The 21,051-nt window shown below is 33.5% G+C and overlaps 1 protein-coding gene across 1 annotated transcript in view; it reads right to left on the reverse strand.

Moving 5' to 3' along the window:
• Nucleotides 1-21,051, reverse strand: part of LOC138708924 (protein O-linked-mannose beta-1,2-N-acetylglucosaminyltransferase 1-like) — a 400,514-nt gene that overhangs the window by 113,963 nt on the left and 265,500 nt on the right. The gene's annotated exons all lie outside the window — the stretch shown is intronic.

Below are 21,051 nucleotides of genomic sequence, written 5' to 3' on the forward strand. Positions count from 1 at the left end.
TCGCTAGTCTTCACAGACATTGCCCATTGTGCATCGGGAGAATTGGATCTACATAACAGCAGGATGATAGTGATGATTGTTAATGGAGAATTTCAGGAATGCCTGAAGGGGGCGGATTGATTAATTACAGGTGGAGGGATGTACAAATCCGTGAGCACTCAGCCCGTTCAAAACGAACCATTGTAATAACTCCAGACAAATTTTTACCTGAAAACGTGTTAAGGCTGGTTCACAATAAACCGGGAACGGAAACGACAACAAGAACGAGAATGGAAATAATGTTAAAATAAATGAATTTAAATGTGAGCATTCACAATAGTTAATTCAGAATGCTCACATTTAAATACATTTATTTTAACATTTCCGTTCTCGTTCTCGTTTCCGTTCCCGGTTTATTGTGAACCAGCCTTTATTCAGTGACAGGCTTCTTTTCCGTGCTGTATATTTCTGAAAAAAAAAATAGATCATTTTTATCGACGCTGTAACCATTGTGATGATATATTCTTATTTGAATACGCAGTATCAACTACTAGGTTATTTAGCGTCATGGGATTTGTAATAACGAGTTGGTATTTGGCAAGATAAAGCGGAGAATTGGCCAGAGATTACCAATATTCTCCTTACTGTTGTGAATATATGTTTAAGTATTAAAGAGTTTTAAATTACACTCCACATTATTCCATCTATTATCAGGCAGTACATCTCACTTGACGATATGTGTCAGAGGAAGAACGTATGCATCTGAAGTCTGACTAGTGTAATATGTAGCTAGTGTGCGATGTATACAATGGCGGGGGAAAGAAACTGGAACGTGTTTATTTTTGTTATATGCAATATGGTTTTTCGTAAAAGAAAAGATGTGTGTGTCAATCTCCTATCTTTGTAAGCACATTTTGCTTCATATGTCCAATTTGAAAACGTTTTCTCTTTTAATACTACAAATAATGACCTCAATGTTCCCTCAATATGAGCCACTTTCCACAAAATTAATATGTAACACACACACGCACTTACTTTTGATTAAACACTCACCAACGCAGAGCATTCATAGAACACCAATTAGCGCAATATTATTGTGAAGGTTAGGCTAGACGCTTTTCGTACTTAATTGTAGCTAATCGACACACCTTTCCTGGTCCCCCCTCAAGTTTGCGAGTCAAGGTCGTAGCCTCGCTTTTAGAGACTTCTGCCACAAGCCTTGCACTGAACTCTCCGTCCTGGAATGACTGACAACAGTGAACTTAATATATGTAAAGATCGGAGTGAAACCAGTTGCTACGATAGATCATTATTACGAACTTACAGGTCTACTGTTACTGGATATAAACCAAATTTTTTGGGTAAGTTAAGCCTCAGAAACCTCTTAAGAGCTTCGCCACTAATTACTAGTACAATTTTATCCATCTTTACAACGTCTTAAGTTTTCTTTTCCTTATATATGAAATATGAAAAGCCTGAAATCCCATAAGGGCAACGGCCTCCTACAGTAGTGTAGGACGAGCTGAAGGTCTACTACACATGGGGAGTCAGTCCAAGAGAGATTACACTATACACGTACAAACTAAACACGCAAACAATTTATATAAACTAAACACGAAAAACTATACAGATTAAACACATGAATTATGCAAAATAAACACACACAAAAAACTATACAAACTGAAGACACAAATTATACAGTCTAAACACACACACACAAACTATCCAAACTAAACACACAAAAAATTATACAAACTGAACACATAAATTATAGTTTTAACACACATACAAACTATCCAAACTAAACACACACAAAACTATACAAATTGAATACAGAAGTTATACAGTCTTAACACAAAAACTATACAAACGGAACACATAAATTATACAGTCAAAACACACAAATAAACTATCCAAACTAAACACAAAAAACAATACGAATTAAACATATAAATTGTGCCAATTATACACACAAACTATATAAACTAAACGCACAAATAAACTATCCCAACTAAATACACAAAAACTGTACCAATTAAACATACAAACTATATAAACTAAACACACAAACAAACTATCCAAACTAAACACATAAAAACTATACCAGTTAAACACATAAATTGTACCAATTAAACACACAAACTATATAAACTAAACACACAAACAAACCATCCAAACTAAACACATTAAAAACTATACCAATTAAACACATAAATTGTACCAATTACACACACAAGCTATATAAGATAAACACACAAAAACTATACCAATTAAATACATAAATTTTGCCAATTAAACACACAAACTATATAAACTAAACGCACAAATAAACTATCCAAACTAAACACATAAAAACTATACCAGTTAAACACATAAATTGTACCAATTAAACACACAAACTATATAAACTAAACACACAAACAAACCATCCAAACTAAACACATTAAAAACTATACCAATTAAACACATAAATTGTACCAATTACACACACAAGCTATATAAGATAAACACACAAAAACTATACCAATTAAATACATAAATTTTGCCAATTAAACACACAAACTATATAAACTAAACGCACAAATAAACTATCCCAACTAAATACACAAAAACTGTACCAATTAAACATACAAACTATATAAACTAAACACACAAACAAACTATCCAAACTAAACACATAAAAACTATACCAGTTAAACACATAAATTGTACCAATTAAACACACAAACTATATAAACTAAACACACAAACAAACCATCCAAACTAAACACATTAAAAACTATACCAATTAAACACATAAATTGTACCAATTACACACACAAGCTATATAAGATAAACACACAAAAACTATACCAATTAAATACATAAATTTTGCCAATTAAACACACAAACTATATAAACTAAACGCACAAATAAACTATCCAAACTAAAGACACAAAAAATTATACAAACTGAACACATAAATTATAGAGTTTTAACTCACATACAAACTATCCAAACTAAACACACAAAAAACTATACTAATTGAACACACAAATTATACACTCTTAACACACAAAAACTATACAAACTGAACACATAAATTATAGAGTCTAAATACACAAACAAACTATCCAAACTAAACATGCAAAAAACTATAGCAATTAAACACATAAATTGTGCCAATTAAACACACAGACTATATAAACTAAACGCACAAATAAACTATCCAAACTGAACACATATACAACTATACCAATTAAACACATAAATTGTACCAATTACACACACAAGCTATATAAAATAAACACACAAAAAACTATATCAATTAAATACATAAATTTTGCCAATTAAACACACAAACTATATAAACTAAAGGCACAAATAAATTATCCAAACTGAACACACAAAAAATTATACAAACTGAACACATAAATTATAGAGTTTTAACTCACATACAAACTATCCAAACTAAACACACAAAAAACTATACTAATTGAACACACAAATTATACAGTCTTAACACACAAAAACTATACAAACTGAACACACAAATTATACAGTCTAAATACACAAAAAAAACTATCCAAACCAAACACATAAAAAACTATACCAATTAAACACATAAATTGTGCCAAATTAAACACACAAACTATATAAACTAAACACACGACCAAACTATCCAAACTAAACATGCAAAAAACTATACCAATTAAACACATAAATTGTGCCAATTAAACACACAAACTATATAAACTAACCGCACAAATGAACTATCAAAACTAAACATACACAACTATACCAATTAAACACATAAATTGTGCAAATTAAACACACAAACTATATAGATTATACGCTCAAATAAACTATCCAAACTAAACTCACAAAAACTATACAATTCATTTTATTTATTTAATGCAGGGCTGTAGAGTTTATCTTCAGCCATGATAATGGAAACATGCAATAGTGTGAGACAAGTAAACAAATATACAAATAAACAAACAAACAGTGAGAAGAGTACAAAAATAGTTCATCTCAGCGAGAATGATGGAATATATTTAACAATTAAACACATAAATTATACAAACTAAACACAGAACAAACTTTTCCTTATATCTATTACTAAATCAGTCAACTGAAGTACAAGTAATTTGTTCAATGTTGACCTTTTCTTCGAATTTGCTGTATCACTTGACGAAAAGAATCAAATCCATTTCTCTGAACTTAACCGAAAACAATTCCACTCGAATCACAGAGGAGGACATGCGCAATATGAAAATCACAGTGTGAGTGCATGTGTATCGTAACCATTCATAATTCAAACAGCCAAACGAGTGGAAGCCGTTGTAGTAATAATAAGGCTGCCTACAGCAATTATCAGCTAATGGCAGAGTTTCGAGCATTTCCATTTTTTAATAACAGATGGCTCTGCTATTCAAAGCGCTAACATAACTGAAATCGCTAGGGGAAGCCTTTCATTACTCAGAGGCCCTAAATTTGATTCAGTCGGAGGTAATCGCAGTCATCACTCGACAGTTGCACAAGAATGGAGACGTCATAACGTTACGACGCCGTATGGGACGTTCGCAGACTGTTCCAACTCTTCTTGATATTACTAAACAGTTCGCCCATCGACATAAACTTGGCAACATCTGTTCCTCCCACCACCGACCGGCCACACCGCCAGCCACTCCGGTGCCCAAAGTTTGCTCCAACATCTGGGACGTCTAATGAATAACTAACATACTATTATTCCACTTATAAGGAACAATCTTCACCTTGTTCGCACTCTAACGCCTTATACAAATGGTACTACTGCATTATATTGAAGCGGCTGTAACTGTATTATTAGTAGGGCTTGGAAGTTGATGAAATATATATATATATATATATATATATACATTTTTTTTACTGGGACATCACAGACAATGCAGGATGCAATATAAGCTCGTTTTACTTCAACAAGAACCAATATAGCCTAATTCTATTTTGCATTTTTCTACATTTTTCAATGTTTTATTGTATATTGGTCATTTTTTAACGAAATACAGGACTTTTTATTGTTTTTTTGCTATTTTCTCCTTTCAACGGACTTTTTTTTTACGGTGTAGTCGTAGTCCATATTCGGGAACCTACTGCAGATTGCTTACGCAATTCGATTGCGTCATGCAGGAATTTTCCTTATGGTTGCATCAGCCTTGACTCTTGATCACGTGTGTTAAGTGATTCCACCCATTCAACGCAACAGAACATTTGGGTGTGTTTTTGTGTGTATATGAAATATACAGACACACAAAAAAGCACACCCAAATGCAATTCTTAACACACAACTCAATTTCAGAACACATACACTCTTTGACTCCACATTGCACTACACAAACACACCCCCACAGGAAACAAAACAAAGAGGCGCCAAGACCAGCAACAACCAGTTCTGAAGAAGACCAAAATCAGGTCGAAATATGTTAACCAGGTACGATAGAATTTAACACGAGAACGTCATACAATACATATTCCGAAATTATTACACACACAAAAACACACCCAAATGAAATTCTCAACACACAACTCAATTTCAGAACACACACACACTTTGACTCCACATTACACTACACAAACACACCCACACAGGAAACAAAACAAAGAGGCGCCAAGACCAGCAACAACCAGTTCTGAAGAAGACCAATATCAGGTCAAAACATGTTAACCAGGTACGATAGAATTTAACACGAGAAAGTCATACAATACATATTCCGAAATTATTACACACACAAAAACATACCCAAATGAAATTGTCAACACACAACTCAATTTCAGAACACACACACTCTTTGACTCCACATTGCACTACACAAACACAACCACACAGGAAACAAAACAAGAGGCGCCAAGACCAGCAACAACCAGTTCTGAAGAAGACCAATATCAGGTACGATAGAATTTAACACGAGAAAGTCATACAATACATATTCCGAAATTATTACACACACAAAAACACACGCAAATGAAATTCTCAACACATAACTCAATTTCAGAACACACACACTCTTTGACTCCACATTACGGTACACAAACACACCCCCACAGGAAACAAAACAAGAGGCGCCAAGACCAGCAACAACCAGTTCTGAAGAAGACCAATATCAGGTCAAAACATGTTAACCAGGTACGATAGAATTTAACACGAGAAAGTCATACAATACATATTCCGCAATTATTACACACACAATAACACACCCAAATGAAATTCTCGACACACAACTCAATTTCAGAACACACACACTCTTTGACTCCACATTACGCTACACAAACACACCCCCACAGGAAACAAAACAAGATGCGCCAAGACCAGCAACAACCAGTTCTGAAGAAGACCAAAATCAGGTCGAAATATGTTAACCAGGTACGATAGAATTTAACACGAGAACGTCATACAATACATATTCCGAAATTATTACACACACAATAACACACCCAAATGAAATTCTCGACACACAACTCAGTTTCAGAACACACACACTCTTTGACTCTACATTACACTACACAAACACACCCCCACAGGAAACAAAACAAGAGGCGCCAAGACCAGCAACAACCAGTTCTGAAGAAGACCAAAATCAGGTCGGAACATGTTAACCAGGTACGATAGAATTTAACACGATAAAGTCATACAATACATATTCCGAAATTATTACACACACAAAAACACACCCAAATGAAATTCTCGACACACAACTCAATTTCAGAACACACACACTCTTTGACTCCACATTGCACTACACAAACACACCCACACAGGAAACAAAACAAGAGGCGCCAAGACCAGCAACAACCAGTTCTGAAGAAGACCAAAATCAGGTCGGAACATGTTAACCAGGTACGATAGAATTTAACACGATAAAGTCATACAATACATATTCCGAAATTATTACACACACAAAAACACACCCAAATGAAATTCTCAACACACAAATAAATTTCAGAACACACACACTCTTTGACTCCACATTACGCTACACAAACACACCCCCACCGGAAACAAAACAAGAGGTGCCAAGACCAGCAACAACCAGTTCTGAAGAAGACCAATATCAGGTCGAAACATGTTAACCAGGTACGATAGAATTTAATACGAGAACGTCATACAATACATATTCCGAAATTATTACACACACAAAAACACACCCAAATGAAATTCTCGACACACAACTCAATTTCAGAACACACACACTCTTTGACTCCACATTACACTACACATACACACCCCCACAGGAGACAAAACAAGAGGCGCCAAGACCAGCAACAATCAGTTCTGAAGAAGAATTATTATTATTACTATTATTACTATTATTATAACTTCTAATTTTCATATAATTATCGTTCTGAAACCTCTTCATTTTCTATTCGTTCTCAGGCAGTATTGAATTTGTGTTCTTAGTCGTCAGTCAGTCACGTGGATTTAGAACTACTGTACACCTAAATTTATAAGAAATGTATACAATTATAATGCACGTGAAAGAAAATTCTTTGAAAGAGCCAGGAAGAAATGGCGAAATCAATATTGGTGTACTTGGAGATACTGAAAGCCTCAAATTTATTGTAGTTGTGTAATGCAGTAGATTATAAATCCTGATAAAAAGATGGCGAAATGAGTTAAAGAGCAGATAAACATGCGAATACATATAATAAAGAATTAGGTAATACAATTCCGGACACAGTTTCAATTATAGATTCCATATTTTAAATTGAACTGTTTGTCCTGAGGTGGTTTACATTGCAGCAGTTTATCCTTCGAACTTAGAACAGATCTCTCTGAAAAGCGAATTCCTCCAACATAATCAAAACAGAGTGCACTAACTTTGCACTTAAGCCTCTGCTACATTTTGACGAAATTGCATTTAGTGTATCCTTCATAGCGAACTAGCTATTCAGCACAGAGTCTTTTGTCTTCTGACTAGCTTCTAGATTTCAATAGTTGAATAACGCTTTCCGTCCTTTTTCCACCATGAGCGTTATTATTATTTACAGTTACACGGACTGGGAACTTTAAAAATAAAAGCAATTGAAGATAAATGTTAACTCCCTCCGGGAACAGAAGTTATGAGAAAACATATTAATTTTTAAAATGAATCTCTTATAATTCTTTACATACAAATATTACTCTTTAGTAAAGGAAGCAAAGGAAGAAACGACGTGTACAAAAACGGAAAACAGGAAGAGTACATAACTGAAGGAAAAAAAATAAAAGAAATAAGAAATATGAATATGAGAGAGAAGAAAAGGGTAAGACTTTTAAGGAAGTTAAAATTGTAAAGTAATGTAAATGAAAGAAAAATATTTGGAAACACAAACAGTAAAAGATAAAACATTACAAGGGAAATAAAAGTAAGAAAACAAATATATTTAGATAAAGTAAAGAGCACATTTGTAAATGTTTTAACCCTCCAGCTGGCGCGGCGGCTCACGGTATGCGCCATTCCGTGATTATTTCTTCTGCGCGCGCCTATTCCTCCATTCGAGTGTTCACTTTGTATTAAAATATAATAATAATAATAATAATAATAATAATAATAATAATAATAATAATAGTAGTAGTAATAATAATAATAATAGTAGTAGTAATAATAATAATAATAATAATAATAATAGTAGTAGTAATAATAATAATAATAATAATAATAATAATAATAATAATAATAATAATAATGAAGTCTATAAGAGCGCTCTTAAAAATATTCAGTTAAAATTACAGAAAAGGTCGTTTTTAATGAAAAATTGTGTGGCGCACAGTGCTCTCCGCGCGCCTGGTCGTGTTACCAGAAAAGACGCGCCCGCCTAAGGGTTAAAACAGGAAGCAGAAAAGTGAAAATGTAAGGAAGAAGGAAAAACTTAAGAAATGGAAATGAGGGCAGCGACAAAAATAAATAAACGAGACAGCAGTAACAAATAAATTGAAAAATATAAATTACAAAGTAGAAAATTAAAGGGGAAGAACGAAAGAAAATGGAAGAAAAGGTAAAGGAAAATAAGAGGGAAAACAAAAATAAAAATGACAAAATTTGATAAATATATTACATAAGTTGAAAAGAGGAAATGGAAGAGAGAAGGTGACGAAGAAATAATTGAAGATAATAAAACAAAGAAACGAATTTAGAGATGCAAATAGTAAAGAAGGAAAAAGAGATGTCAGAGAAAATAAAGATAACAGAAAAGAATAGGCCTAAAAAAACAAAATAAACACAAAATTGAAGAAGTAAAAAAGAGGAGAGAAGAAAAATAAAACCAAGGGAAGAAAAATAGAAGACAGGAAGAAGGAAGGAAATAAAGATAAATTTATATGAAAACAAGTTCAAAAATGTTTAGGAAGTTATTAAAGAACGAAAGAAAATGGAAGGAAAGGTAAAGTAAAATAAGAGGGAAAACAAAAATAAAAATTACAAAATTTGATAAATATATTACATAAGTTGAAAAGAGGAAATGGAAGAGAGAAGGTGAAGGTAATAAAACGAAGAAACGAAAAGAGTAGACAATTTAGAGATGCAAATAGTAAAGAAGGAAAAAGAGAGATCAGAGAAAATAAAGATAACAGAAAAGAATAGGCCTAAAGAAACATAATAAACACAAAATTGAAGAAATAAAAAAGAGAAAAGAAAAAAAAATAAAACCAAGGGAAGAAAAATAGAAGAGAGGAAGAAGGAAGGAAATAGAGATAAATGTGTATGAAAACAAGAATAAAAATGTTTAGGAAGTTATTAAAGAATGAAGAAAAATAGGGAAAATAAGGAAGAGAGCTGTAAATAATTAATACAAGAGACAAAGAAAGAATGAAATAATTTGAACAAAGTACGCAGTTGAAAATCAAGGGAAAAAGTAAGGTAGATAAGAAACAGTGAAATACATCATAGAAAAGTGCATTTTCAATTAGAAAGAAAGAAAATTTAAATATTAAAACGGAATAAAGAAGTTAAGAAAGATTGAAATGAAGAAACAGAGAATAGATGGTAACCTCTGCACCAACATTTAAGAGGTGATTCTACATGTTAAATATAACAAAACTTGTATTACACTTTTCCTTCGATGCAGCACCGTTAAGCAGGAAAAAACAGTCTGTTTTCAATGTTTTCAGCGCTCTATTGCGGTAATGGTCAGAGAGAAATGGCTGATTGCTAGACAAGCAGTAGTGATGTATGGAAGTGAAACGTGGACCCTCTCAAAGAGAGCCGTGGAAAAGATAGATTCTTTCGAAAGGAAAATCCTGAGGAGAATCTACGGACCTGTATGCGTGCAAGGGGAATGGAGAATTAGACATAATAAAGAACTATACTCCTTGTATGGAGAGCTACCCTTGGTGCATGTTATTCGGATTAAGAGACTCAAATGGGCAGGTCATCTAATTAGAATGGAAGAACATCGAGTCCCAAGAAAGGTATTTTCAGGAGATTCCGGAGGAGGAAGGCCGGTGGGAAGACCACATAACAGATGGGAAGATGGTGTATGTCAGGATGCACTACAAATCCTCAGAATCCGAAATTGGAGAGTCGCAGCACAGGATCGACAAGTTTGGTGGAGTGCAACTGGGGAGGCCATGACCCGAAAACGGGCCGACGCACCATAGAAGAAGAAGACTATACAAGCAGATAGATAAAAATAATCTGAACAGTTAATGTCTTGAATCTTATTTATTTATTTATTTACTTATTTACTTATGTATTTTTCTTATTTACTTATGTAAATATTTATTTATTTATTTAATTTATTTTTTGAAAATAAAACCGTTTAGCCATGAATTTAAACTGAATAACAGCGAAAACCGTTGAAATAAATCTTGCAACACAGCGGACGTCGCGTATTACCGACTGAGTACAGCAGAGAGGGAGGGGAAGGTAAGGAGTGCAGGCCGCGCTTGCTTAGAGTTATTGCAGCAGCCGTGAAGTTGACAATGCTTCATAGAATCTAACGATTTCCTCTGAAACGGTGAATGTTAGAGAAGAAATTTATTTAAATTTTGAAATGTCTCCTCATTATCTATTACCAGTTTAATTTTGGTACAGAGGAAATTATTAATAAGTAGAATACATTGTACATTAAGAAAGCGAAACTAAGACAAATACAAAATATTAATACATGGGAAGTGAAAGGACTTCTTTTGGCGCTAAGGAAACCATTTAAGTTAATCAAAAACATTCTTTCTCTTAAATTTTCTAATGAGGACATTAACAAAATTTATCTAATGGTATTGAGAGATTCATTATCCATTTTACATAATCACGTGTATAACACTACGTAATAATATTTCTTTTTTTACTTCATTTCATTAATCTTCATTGCACTTTCATCTGTTTCTCCGAAATCAAATTGTATTTTATTTTGAAATTTATCATTGTTCTGTTTCTCTTCGCAAATCATATTGTATTTTATTTGTAAGTTAACCTCTGCTTTGTATTCTGGATCCTAATGATCAGCCGTAAATGTCGGCCAGATATCCAAAATTGTGGAATTAAAGATTGACAAATCGAACTGAAACCCTGTCCGAGTTACTACGTGATCGCTGGCTGTCTTGGGGAGGAGCAAGTGAGAAAGCACGGGGGGGGGGAGAAGAGAGAGAGCACTATGCACTATGTACTTGCAGGTCCACTTACAGTTTGTCAAACCTGCTAACAAAAGCATTAAAAGGTTGACTAGTTGCCTGCAATGCTAGCATAATGGAATCTTCCTAGCCGACAGTCGAGGAAAAAATGAAGAATCCGATATTGTGGTAATACTGGAGAGTGGTTCTTCTATTGGTCGCGATGCCCACAACACCCTCTCAGATATTTACGTGGTGATTGGTGACTGAATGACGAGGAGCGAGGGAGAGAGAAGAAAGAGAGAGATTCCAGAAGTTGGCGTGTTGGGAAAATTTTAGAACACCTACCAAATTATGTCTTAAAATAATAAAACGAGTAGATTTGTCTGCGTTTGTCGAATGCGCATCATTATATTTACGAAAAGGCACTTTTCAGTGCCAATAATTTATTTTGTGTGCACAAGGTTGGAATTTTGAAGTAAGAGGGAAAGGGTGCAATCCATGTTCTGGAGTTTATCCGCGTGTTTTACGGGGTTTCACTTGAAGTTGAAAAACTATAGCAACTAAATTAATAATAATAAAAAAAAAAAGTAAAGGTATCCCCGTCACACGCCATGAAGGCTCTTGGGGGGGGGGGCACGGAGGTAGAGCTCCATGCTTTCCATGACCTCGGCACTAGAATGAGGTGGTGTGGTCAGCACCACGCTCTGATCGCCTTTTACCCCCGGGAAAGACCCGGAACTAAATTTTATAGGAGGCTGAGTGAACCTCGGGGCCTTTCTCGAAATTTGGCATCGAGAAAAATCCCGTCACCACTTGGGATCGAACTCATATTCGCCAACTAAATTAATGAAGAAAGAAATTAAAATATTATTATTAAAAGCGAAAAAGAAAAAAATTACGAGTTTTTTAAATACTTTTAAATTACATTTATAACTTATTCTGCTTCAGTATTGTGTGGCAGAAACCAATCGAGCTCTCTTTGATTTTAATTGTGAGTCTGCAGATGGAATAATATTTGGTTTTATTTGCCAAAATATTAAAATGATTCTGAATATAATTGCAGCTGAATATAATGACTGTGGAAATTATTTTAGCTCTATAATTTGCAAATATCGGTGTTCGCTTAATTTCTTTCTAAATGAGATAAGTCCTCGCATTCAAATAGGCCTATAATATCTGTGCTGACGTGTTCATTTTTCTGCGTAGCGTTATCGAATATATTTGAACATAAACTCTGCTTTCTTCGAGAGCCTAATAGAAAGCCCGCTTATTTTAGTCAGTGTTATCTTTAGTACTTATACTGCGGAAGTCTTATACAGAGACATGTTTCTCTGAAACTTTTCGCATAAAATTTATATTTCAATTATTTTTTTTTATTCTAGAACAACATTAACAACTTTTTTGCAAGTTGTATTAATGTTGCGATATGGCAGAAGAAAATTAAAATACCAGGCTGGAAGATTCCCTGAAGTATTAAAAAATTCTGCTATTCCAACGTTACCTTTGAGTTCTTAGAGCAGGAGAAATGAAAAAGTGAAATAGAGTGGTCTGCCCCCGGGAGGAAGTTTGTCGGGTCGTAGAGTAGGAGAGAAGGATGGGATTGAAGGATGTGAGAAATGAGGTCGTGTATCAGGTATCCTAGTGACGTAAAGCCGGTGGCAACCATCTTTGTGTTTCCAACTGAAAAATAAACTATTGCAGTTATGTATGACGGCTGATGGGCTCAAATTTGTAAAGTGATTCTACGGCCACCAGTCACCCTTTTCTCTGCGGTGCCCGTATCACGTACGTACTTAGTTTTTACGGCCGTGAAAAGAATCTTTTGAATTTAATATCTTTTCTCGTTTTAACTGAAGGAAAACAGGAAGTATCTCACGGAATAGAAGGCACTGCAAATCCTACACGGTGCACAAGAGCTAGTTCAACGAGCATATTGTGCTTGATGAAACAGAAGTTCCTATGTTCGCCGTTATACTGGTGACAGACTACAGTCACTAATCGCGATTATCGACTTAATCGCGATCGGGTTTATAGTGTGTCACCGTCCTGATCGCGATCAGGAGCTAAGGGTCGAATTCATAGTCGTCACTTATAAAATGAGGAAACACTTAAGTAATGAGCATTTCCTTAGCACTTATTTCAGATCGTATTGCAGAGACGCTACTCATTCATATGACCTGAGCATTCCCTTGACATCGAAACAAATATGGCAACATGGCTAGACGTGAGCGCTTTCCTACATTCAATTGTTTTCCAGCGCCTTCAAATTGTTAAGTCGGCATTATTGTCATACACAAATACACAAGTAAATATTATAGAGCTAAAAATTATACAAAATGTCCAGAAAGCATTTTACAGAAAAGAAAAAAGTGAGCTAAGATAACTAGTTATGAAATATGAAGATGTCGTCGAAAGTAAAACAAATTGATAATAATTTTTCTCTCCAAAAGAAGAAATTGTCATGGAATAAAATTGCAGTTGAGTTTAATGCACACTCCGGAAATATTCCTGTAAATAGGCCTAAATCATTTTAATTTATTTTTCAGTTATTTTTATGCTAAACAAAGTGGAAGTGATATAATTACGCAAATTTTAACAGCTTATTCCTTGGGTAGAATACAAACAAAAATGCAAATAACACTTTGTTGGGACGTGAATACTTTTCGAAAAAAATGCCACTTAAATATATCTGAAATGCTGCTGCATCATGAAATCTCAAAGCAACCAGAACTTTCAGCAGTGGCGAAATCAGTAAGCCTCATGGTTGCATTGTGAATTTCAATGAGAGACACCAGAATATTCACAACAGTTTCTTGTCGGAACGGTATCTCCTCTTAAATTGTTGATCATTATACATCTCTAAAGGGTTTTCCATATCTCTGATATATCTTTTGCTTGCCGAAACTCATTTTCATTTTAATTACAGAACTCAATAAATTAAATTAAATCATAATCATCATTTATTGTATACCGAATCAGCTGATTACAATGCATATGAGGAAACACTTGAGTAAGCTGACAAGCTACCTTATTTGAATAAGTGTTCACTTTAGTGGGATTTATGAACTAAAAACTATTATAAGCAACTGCTTAAGTGTTTCCTTACGATAAGCGTTGACTATGAATTCGGCCCTAAATCCTGTTCCCAGAACTAGATAATCGCGCTGAGGCACGGCCCAGTGGACGAAAGTAACATTTTAGTAATCTTTGGTTTCGAATCACCTTGATTTATATTATTTAGGAAGTCGTGATAGCTTCTGCTGTGGAATTTTGTTACCCCTTCCATTGTATTATATCAAATAGAAACGAATATGAATGGCTAGAAAATGAATTTGGCTACTATTAGACGTACTGGAGAAATTTAACGCAGATGTGAGAAAAGTAAAAAGAAATTTATTAACAAATGACAGACGAACTATTCATATATATATATATATATATATATATATATATATATATAGAGAGAGAGAGAGAGAGATAGAGAGAGAGGGAGGGAGGGAGGAAGGGAGGGTGAGAGAGAGAGCAATAGAAGGCTGCTGAAAGATGTTTAATTTCAATAAATAATGGATTACAAATTGGAACTGGTTTCTTTTTCAGATTTTCAATTTCATTCTCCATTACGACGCTATCGTTGAGGTTAGGGTTGTTTTTTAAAATATGTCTTATTACAAAATCTATATATATATAATTCGAACTGGTAATGGAAATTACGGGAAAATGGCTGAACGGATTTTAATAAATGGCCCCTCATTTTGAAGCTTGGAACCTGAAGTTTTTCGGAAAAGTAGTAGTTTTCAGTGAAATGTCAATTTTCCTACATAATTTTCCTATTTTCCAAAATCCATCTGTTGTCAGTTTTGAGAACTAATTTTATCGAATCACGGCCGACTTGATTGAATTTCAGAACAAAACACACACTACAATAAACATAAACAATCACGGCCGACTTGATTGAATTTCAGAACAAAACACACACTACAATAAACATAAACAATAGGCTATTACACGAAGGTCATGACCTGCAGGATTGCCGACATATTTAGAGCTCAACTCAATTTGTTATTAAAAACTGATTCTGCAGTGTATAATAATTTTCTGAGTACAGCTGTGTATTGGATATTCAAATCTACGAAACTTGAGGTGGTTTGATGACATTATTATCATTAGAAATTAAATATTATTATAGTTAATACTATGATGCATCTATTTTTCATTAATTGTACATAATACTGATGCTATATTGATGACATGAAAGTGAAACGTTTTGAGGTTATGTAAGTAAATGTAGAGATTATCTTAATTTAGATCTTCATTTTTATAATTTACTGAGTGGCTGCTACAGTATATATAACTACAAAACTTAAGTAAGATAATAATATTGTTATTAAAAATAAAATATTTTTATACTTATTAGCCCAGTGGGGTTGGGTCTTTTTCATATACTTAATGGCGGTGTAGTGTAGATATTGATATGTGTCATTGTCTTCAGTATTGGCTCGACAGAGCGCAAAAATTACAGTTCCTAAGGAAAGATCAAAAGGAATTACTTACTGATAAAATAAGAGGCCTAGAAACTTTTGCAGTCTCCAGATCATTTCAGCAAGATCTCTTAGTAGGATAAAATGATTTTACGCTCTACATTTCAAGTTCTACATGCAGCAGCTATACGAAAATGCTATTGTTCGAAAGCTTAGCTAACCTGACATTTTTTTAACTTTTGCCTACAATCCACAATGACCTGAAATAGCTACTGCTATCGTCCTGACATTGATACTTGCGTTTTCGCGTTGAAACTCAAAAACTGAAGTTGGATAGGTTCAAGAAAAAGTATTTGGCCTAAAAAAATCCATTCAGAGGGAGTATGTTTCATTATTATTGAAGCAAATAACTATCAAAAAGACAAGTATTCTTCATTGAAAATAAATCTGAAAAAAATTTTTATTTGAACGTCTAACGAACTTAGTTTGCAGCAGTATTTACTGCACAAGCCACTAGTAATATATATTTTTAACATGATGATATAAATTTTATAGGTTATAAAATCTCTTTTCGAAATAATATAAATAGTAATGATATAAATTGTATCAGTTTACATTGTAAAGCATATAACAATTTTAACAAATAAATTCCCATATAAAGCTGCAAGAAACAACAAAAAAAGGAAAAAAAAAAAACAATGAAAAAACATCAAAAGAAAGTATGAACTTTAGGTGTTGTCCAGGAGGGAAACAAACATATACGTATGTACATAGAGAAAATTGTTTCCTCCATGGTAATTCAGGTGTTGACCAGACTGGACCAAGCGTGACCTAGTGTGTCAACACATTTTCGGTAATCGCGATCGGAACTAATCGCGATTAGTATTATCGCGATTAGTGACTATAGTCTGTCACCAGTATTACACTTGATGTTGGCGAGTTAAAGCATGGCAATGGATGATGAGATTTTTAAGATGACAACTGTTTAAGTAGCAGTTCAAAAATGAAACGACAAATAATCTATACTAATATCACAAGAGGTCTGAGTGAAGCGAGTGCATTTATTTGGGAAATCTCAGACCTCGAGTAACATTTATTAGGACTATTTCGTAAAATAAATAAATAAATAAATAGATAGATAGATAGATAGATAGATAGATAGATAGATAGATAGATAGATAGATAGATAGATAGATAGATAGATAGATAGATAGATAGATAGATAGATAGATAGATAGATAGATAGATAGATAGATAGATAGATAGATAGATAGATAGATAGATAGATAGATAGATAGATAGATAGATAGATAGATAGATAGATAGATAGATAGATAGATAGATAGATAGATAGATAGATAGATAGATAGATAGATAGATAGATAGATAGATAGATAGATAGATAGATAGATAGATAGATAGATAGATAGATAGATAGATAGATAGATAGATAGATAGATAGATAGATAGATAGATAGATAGATAGATTAGATAGATAGACAGGATAGATAGACAGGATAGATAGATAGATAGATAGATAGATAGATAGATAGATAGATAGATAGATAGATAGATAGATAGATAGATAGATAGATAGATAGATAGATAGATAGATAGATAGATAGATAGATAGATAGATAGATAGATAGATAGATAGATAGATAGATAGATAGATAGATAGATAGATAGATAGATAGATAGATAGATAGATAGATAGATAATAAATACATAATAAATAATTAATAAATATTTAAATAAATAATTAATAAATAATAAATAAATAAATAAATAATATATCCCTAAAACTCGCTCACAAAATGTTAATAATTGCATATTGTGACCCGTTGCTCGCAAAGGGACCTAAAGTCGTGAAAGGAAATTTTACAGGAGAACAAAATAACGAATTTGCTGTGTAAAAACTGTATTTCTATGTTTTGACATCTTGCGCTACCTGTAGGCTTTTTTACATATTAACCTAGATCATATATGTAACAGATAACTCCTCGCTTCGTTAAAATCGGCAGCACTTTGAAGAGAACAACCGCCAGTATCGCCACCCGTCCGCCGTAAACGAACACGAGATGGCAGCACAGTTGCTAATGCAATTCAAATGAGTATTAGGACGTGACTCCTTATGTAACAACTAGATGGCAGTGTAGTAAACCTGACAAAAGTTGTTAACCTCAAAGCCTATAACCCCGACATATCTGTTACATATATGATCTAGGATATTAACTAGGACGTAGTTTTACACAGTGCTTCTTAAATATCTAAATCTTTCTTCTACTAAGATTTCAAATCATCCATCCTCAAGTGAGGTTGACCACTGGGATTCGGAATTAACAAACATAAAAGATAAAGGGAAATGAAACGAGCAAAATAATGATTCGACTTGTACATTAAAACAAAAATTTACGTGTTAACATATAGATGATAGTGCAGAATTTGAAGAGAGGCCTTGAGAATTTCATTACAATCTTCTGAACCTCATAAAAGGGAATTTTAAAGGATTTAAGGATATTACTGTACATGTAAATTTTGGTAAACAACCCTTCGCTCCAAATAGTAAGCCTGTTACATCCCAGTTGCAAAGCGAAATGCCATATTTTTCACTGAGGTATGGAAGACAAGGTACATATTTAGCTCGCTTGTCATCATTAATCTGCAGTGCTTGATTTGTGTCTCGTTCAAAGCAAATCGTAGGGTCTAAGACCATCGCTTTCTGGGTTCTTCTATTGATGGCAATTATATCGACTCTTCTATGAGAATCATCTTCAGACACACAATGAACAAAACAAATGAAGACTTTAATTTACATTTTCTCGAAGAGTATGTAATATAATATCAATATTCAATAAGTAATATATTAAAAACTATAGCTCCTAGAACCATGAATTTTTTTCTAAATGCTCAGTATCTCATCCTCTTTTTGAAACCACAAAAAAATATGACTTTAGGTCCCATTTCCTGCAGCTAGTCATTATTTATGAATACTTCATATATTCAGACATTGTGAAGTCGAAACAGATGAATAACGATTACTGTTATTATTACTGAATGTTATTCAGTAATGCCAATTGAGAAAAACGAAATACAAGTTTAAAAATGAGGGGTTCACAACAACCAGAGTGGACCGAGTCCTTTTGGAATAATTTTGAGAAAATGTGTCAAAGTTCCTGGCTCACGCTTAGCAACCTCCACCTTCCATAGGAAATGCTGCCCTCTGTGGAGTAACAAATGAGTTATGGACTCTGTTTGTTATGGCAATGAATAAATCTAAGTTTTCTTCATCCGAGATTGTATTAATCCACAAACTGACCACAGCTGGACTTGATCCAATCTGGTTGTGAGTCCCTCAAATTTTAATTACATGTACTGCGCTTTTCTTTTGTTATTATAACAGAAATACATTTTCATTATCTGCTGAAATAACAATTTGATTTAAACATTTTATAGTATAATTACAAATAACCTGATTAATACATTAATTAAATCAACAATTGTTATCAAGGAGTATCATTTTCTTTAGATGCAATGGATATGGAATTAAAAGATGAAGATGTAGATGTGGAAGTAGGGTTTCGTACTTTATTTAGTACCGTACAAAGATTTCATGCTCATCGATTTACGTGGAAACAGTTGGCGACACTGACTAAACAAAAGAAAGACCAAGCGATAAATTAGCTTCAAAGAACAGTACTATTCCCAAGACTTCACCGTAGCATATTCCCAAATATTGCAGAAGATAGATGAAATGAATGAAAGATGAAAAGTGTTGCTGGAATGACTGGGGAAATTGCAAAAAATGTCCTCTGCAACATGTTTGCCCATAAGAAATTCCATCACGAAGAGACAGGTAATTTAATTAGGAGCGCCAGGATGGAACACCAGCGTTAGTGCTTAGCCACTGTGTCTTTAGTTAGTTATTTAACGACGCTGTATCAACTACTAGGTTATTTAAAGTCGATGGAATGGGTAATAGCGAGATGAGCGAGATAAGGCAGAGGATTTGCCAGAGATTACTTGACATTTGCTTTAAGGTTAGGATAAATCTTGGAGAAAACTCAACCAGTTCAAGAGGGAATCAAACCCACACCTGACAGCAACTGCGGATCAGAAGGAAAGCGCCTCTGTCAACTAAGCTACTTCGGTGGCTACTGTTTTTTTTTTAAGTTTCAAAACAATAACAACAAAGATACAAATTAATTATCTGTTACTTTATAACTAAAAGACAAAGAGGGACGCATAATTATGTAGGAAAATACTCTTCATATAATCCTAGCATTAAAATATGCTTTTATGGTGCTATTAATCGTGCACAATTTTGGTCTAATTGTGGCACTGGTGCCAAAAAAGATTACCTAGCAACTAGTGTTCCATGACGTTATCACCGCCTTCACGACACAATTTTATGCAACATAACTGTAAGAAAAAGCTTCAAAACGACAAGAAAACAACATTGTCTTAGAAACGGTTACTTAGCAACCATGCAATATATTACGTCATAACCAGTACTCATGTCTCTAGTACGTCATAACATTACATTTTGTAAATTAATAATATTTTTTAAGATATTTTATTGCTAGAATAGCATAAAACGTTGTAACACGTTTATAACCTTCATTATAAACACTCGTAAAAATTAGCACGTTCGCTTACGCTCATACCCTAAACATTCGCTCGTGCCATAATTATATTACTAGTTACATAGATTACTATATTTATTTATAGTTTTAAGTAATCAAGGCAATACTTATATTATTTTAGTTACTTCTACCTATTTAGTTGAAACCCGAAATTAAATAATGAAGGCCTGAAGGCAATGTCAGTGAAATGTGTTCTAAAGTGTCAGTGATATGTGTCATAGTGCCAGTGGAGTGAGTGAGATGAGAGTAAAGTGAAAGATTATTATCTGTACCAATGTGAAACTTATGTAAGTCTAAATAATTAATATAAATATTATTGCAATAACCCATATTACAAAAAATATAAGAAAGGATTTTAAATTATTATATTATCATCACTGATTAATTTTAATTATAATAA

The sequence above is a fragment of the Periplaneta americana genome, chromosome 11, assembly GCF_040183065.1.
Source record: "Periplaneta americana isolate PAMFEO1 chromosome 11, P.americana_PAMFEO1_priV1, whole genome shotgun sequence".
Lineage (NCBI taxonomy): Eukaryota > Metazoa > Arthropoda > Insecta > Blattodea > Blattidae > Periplaneta > Periplaneta americana.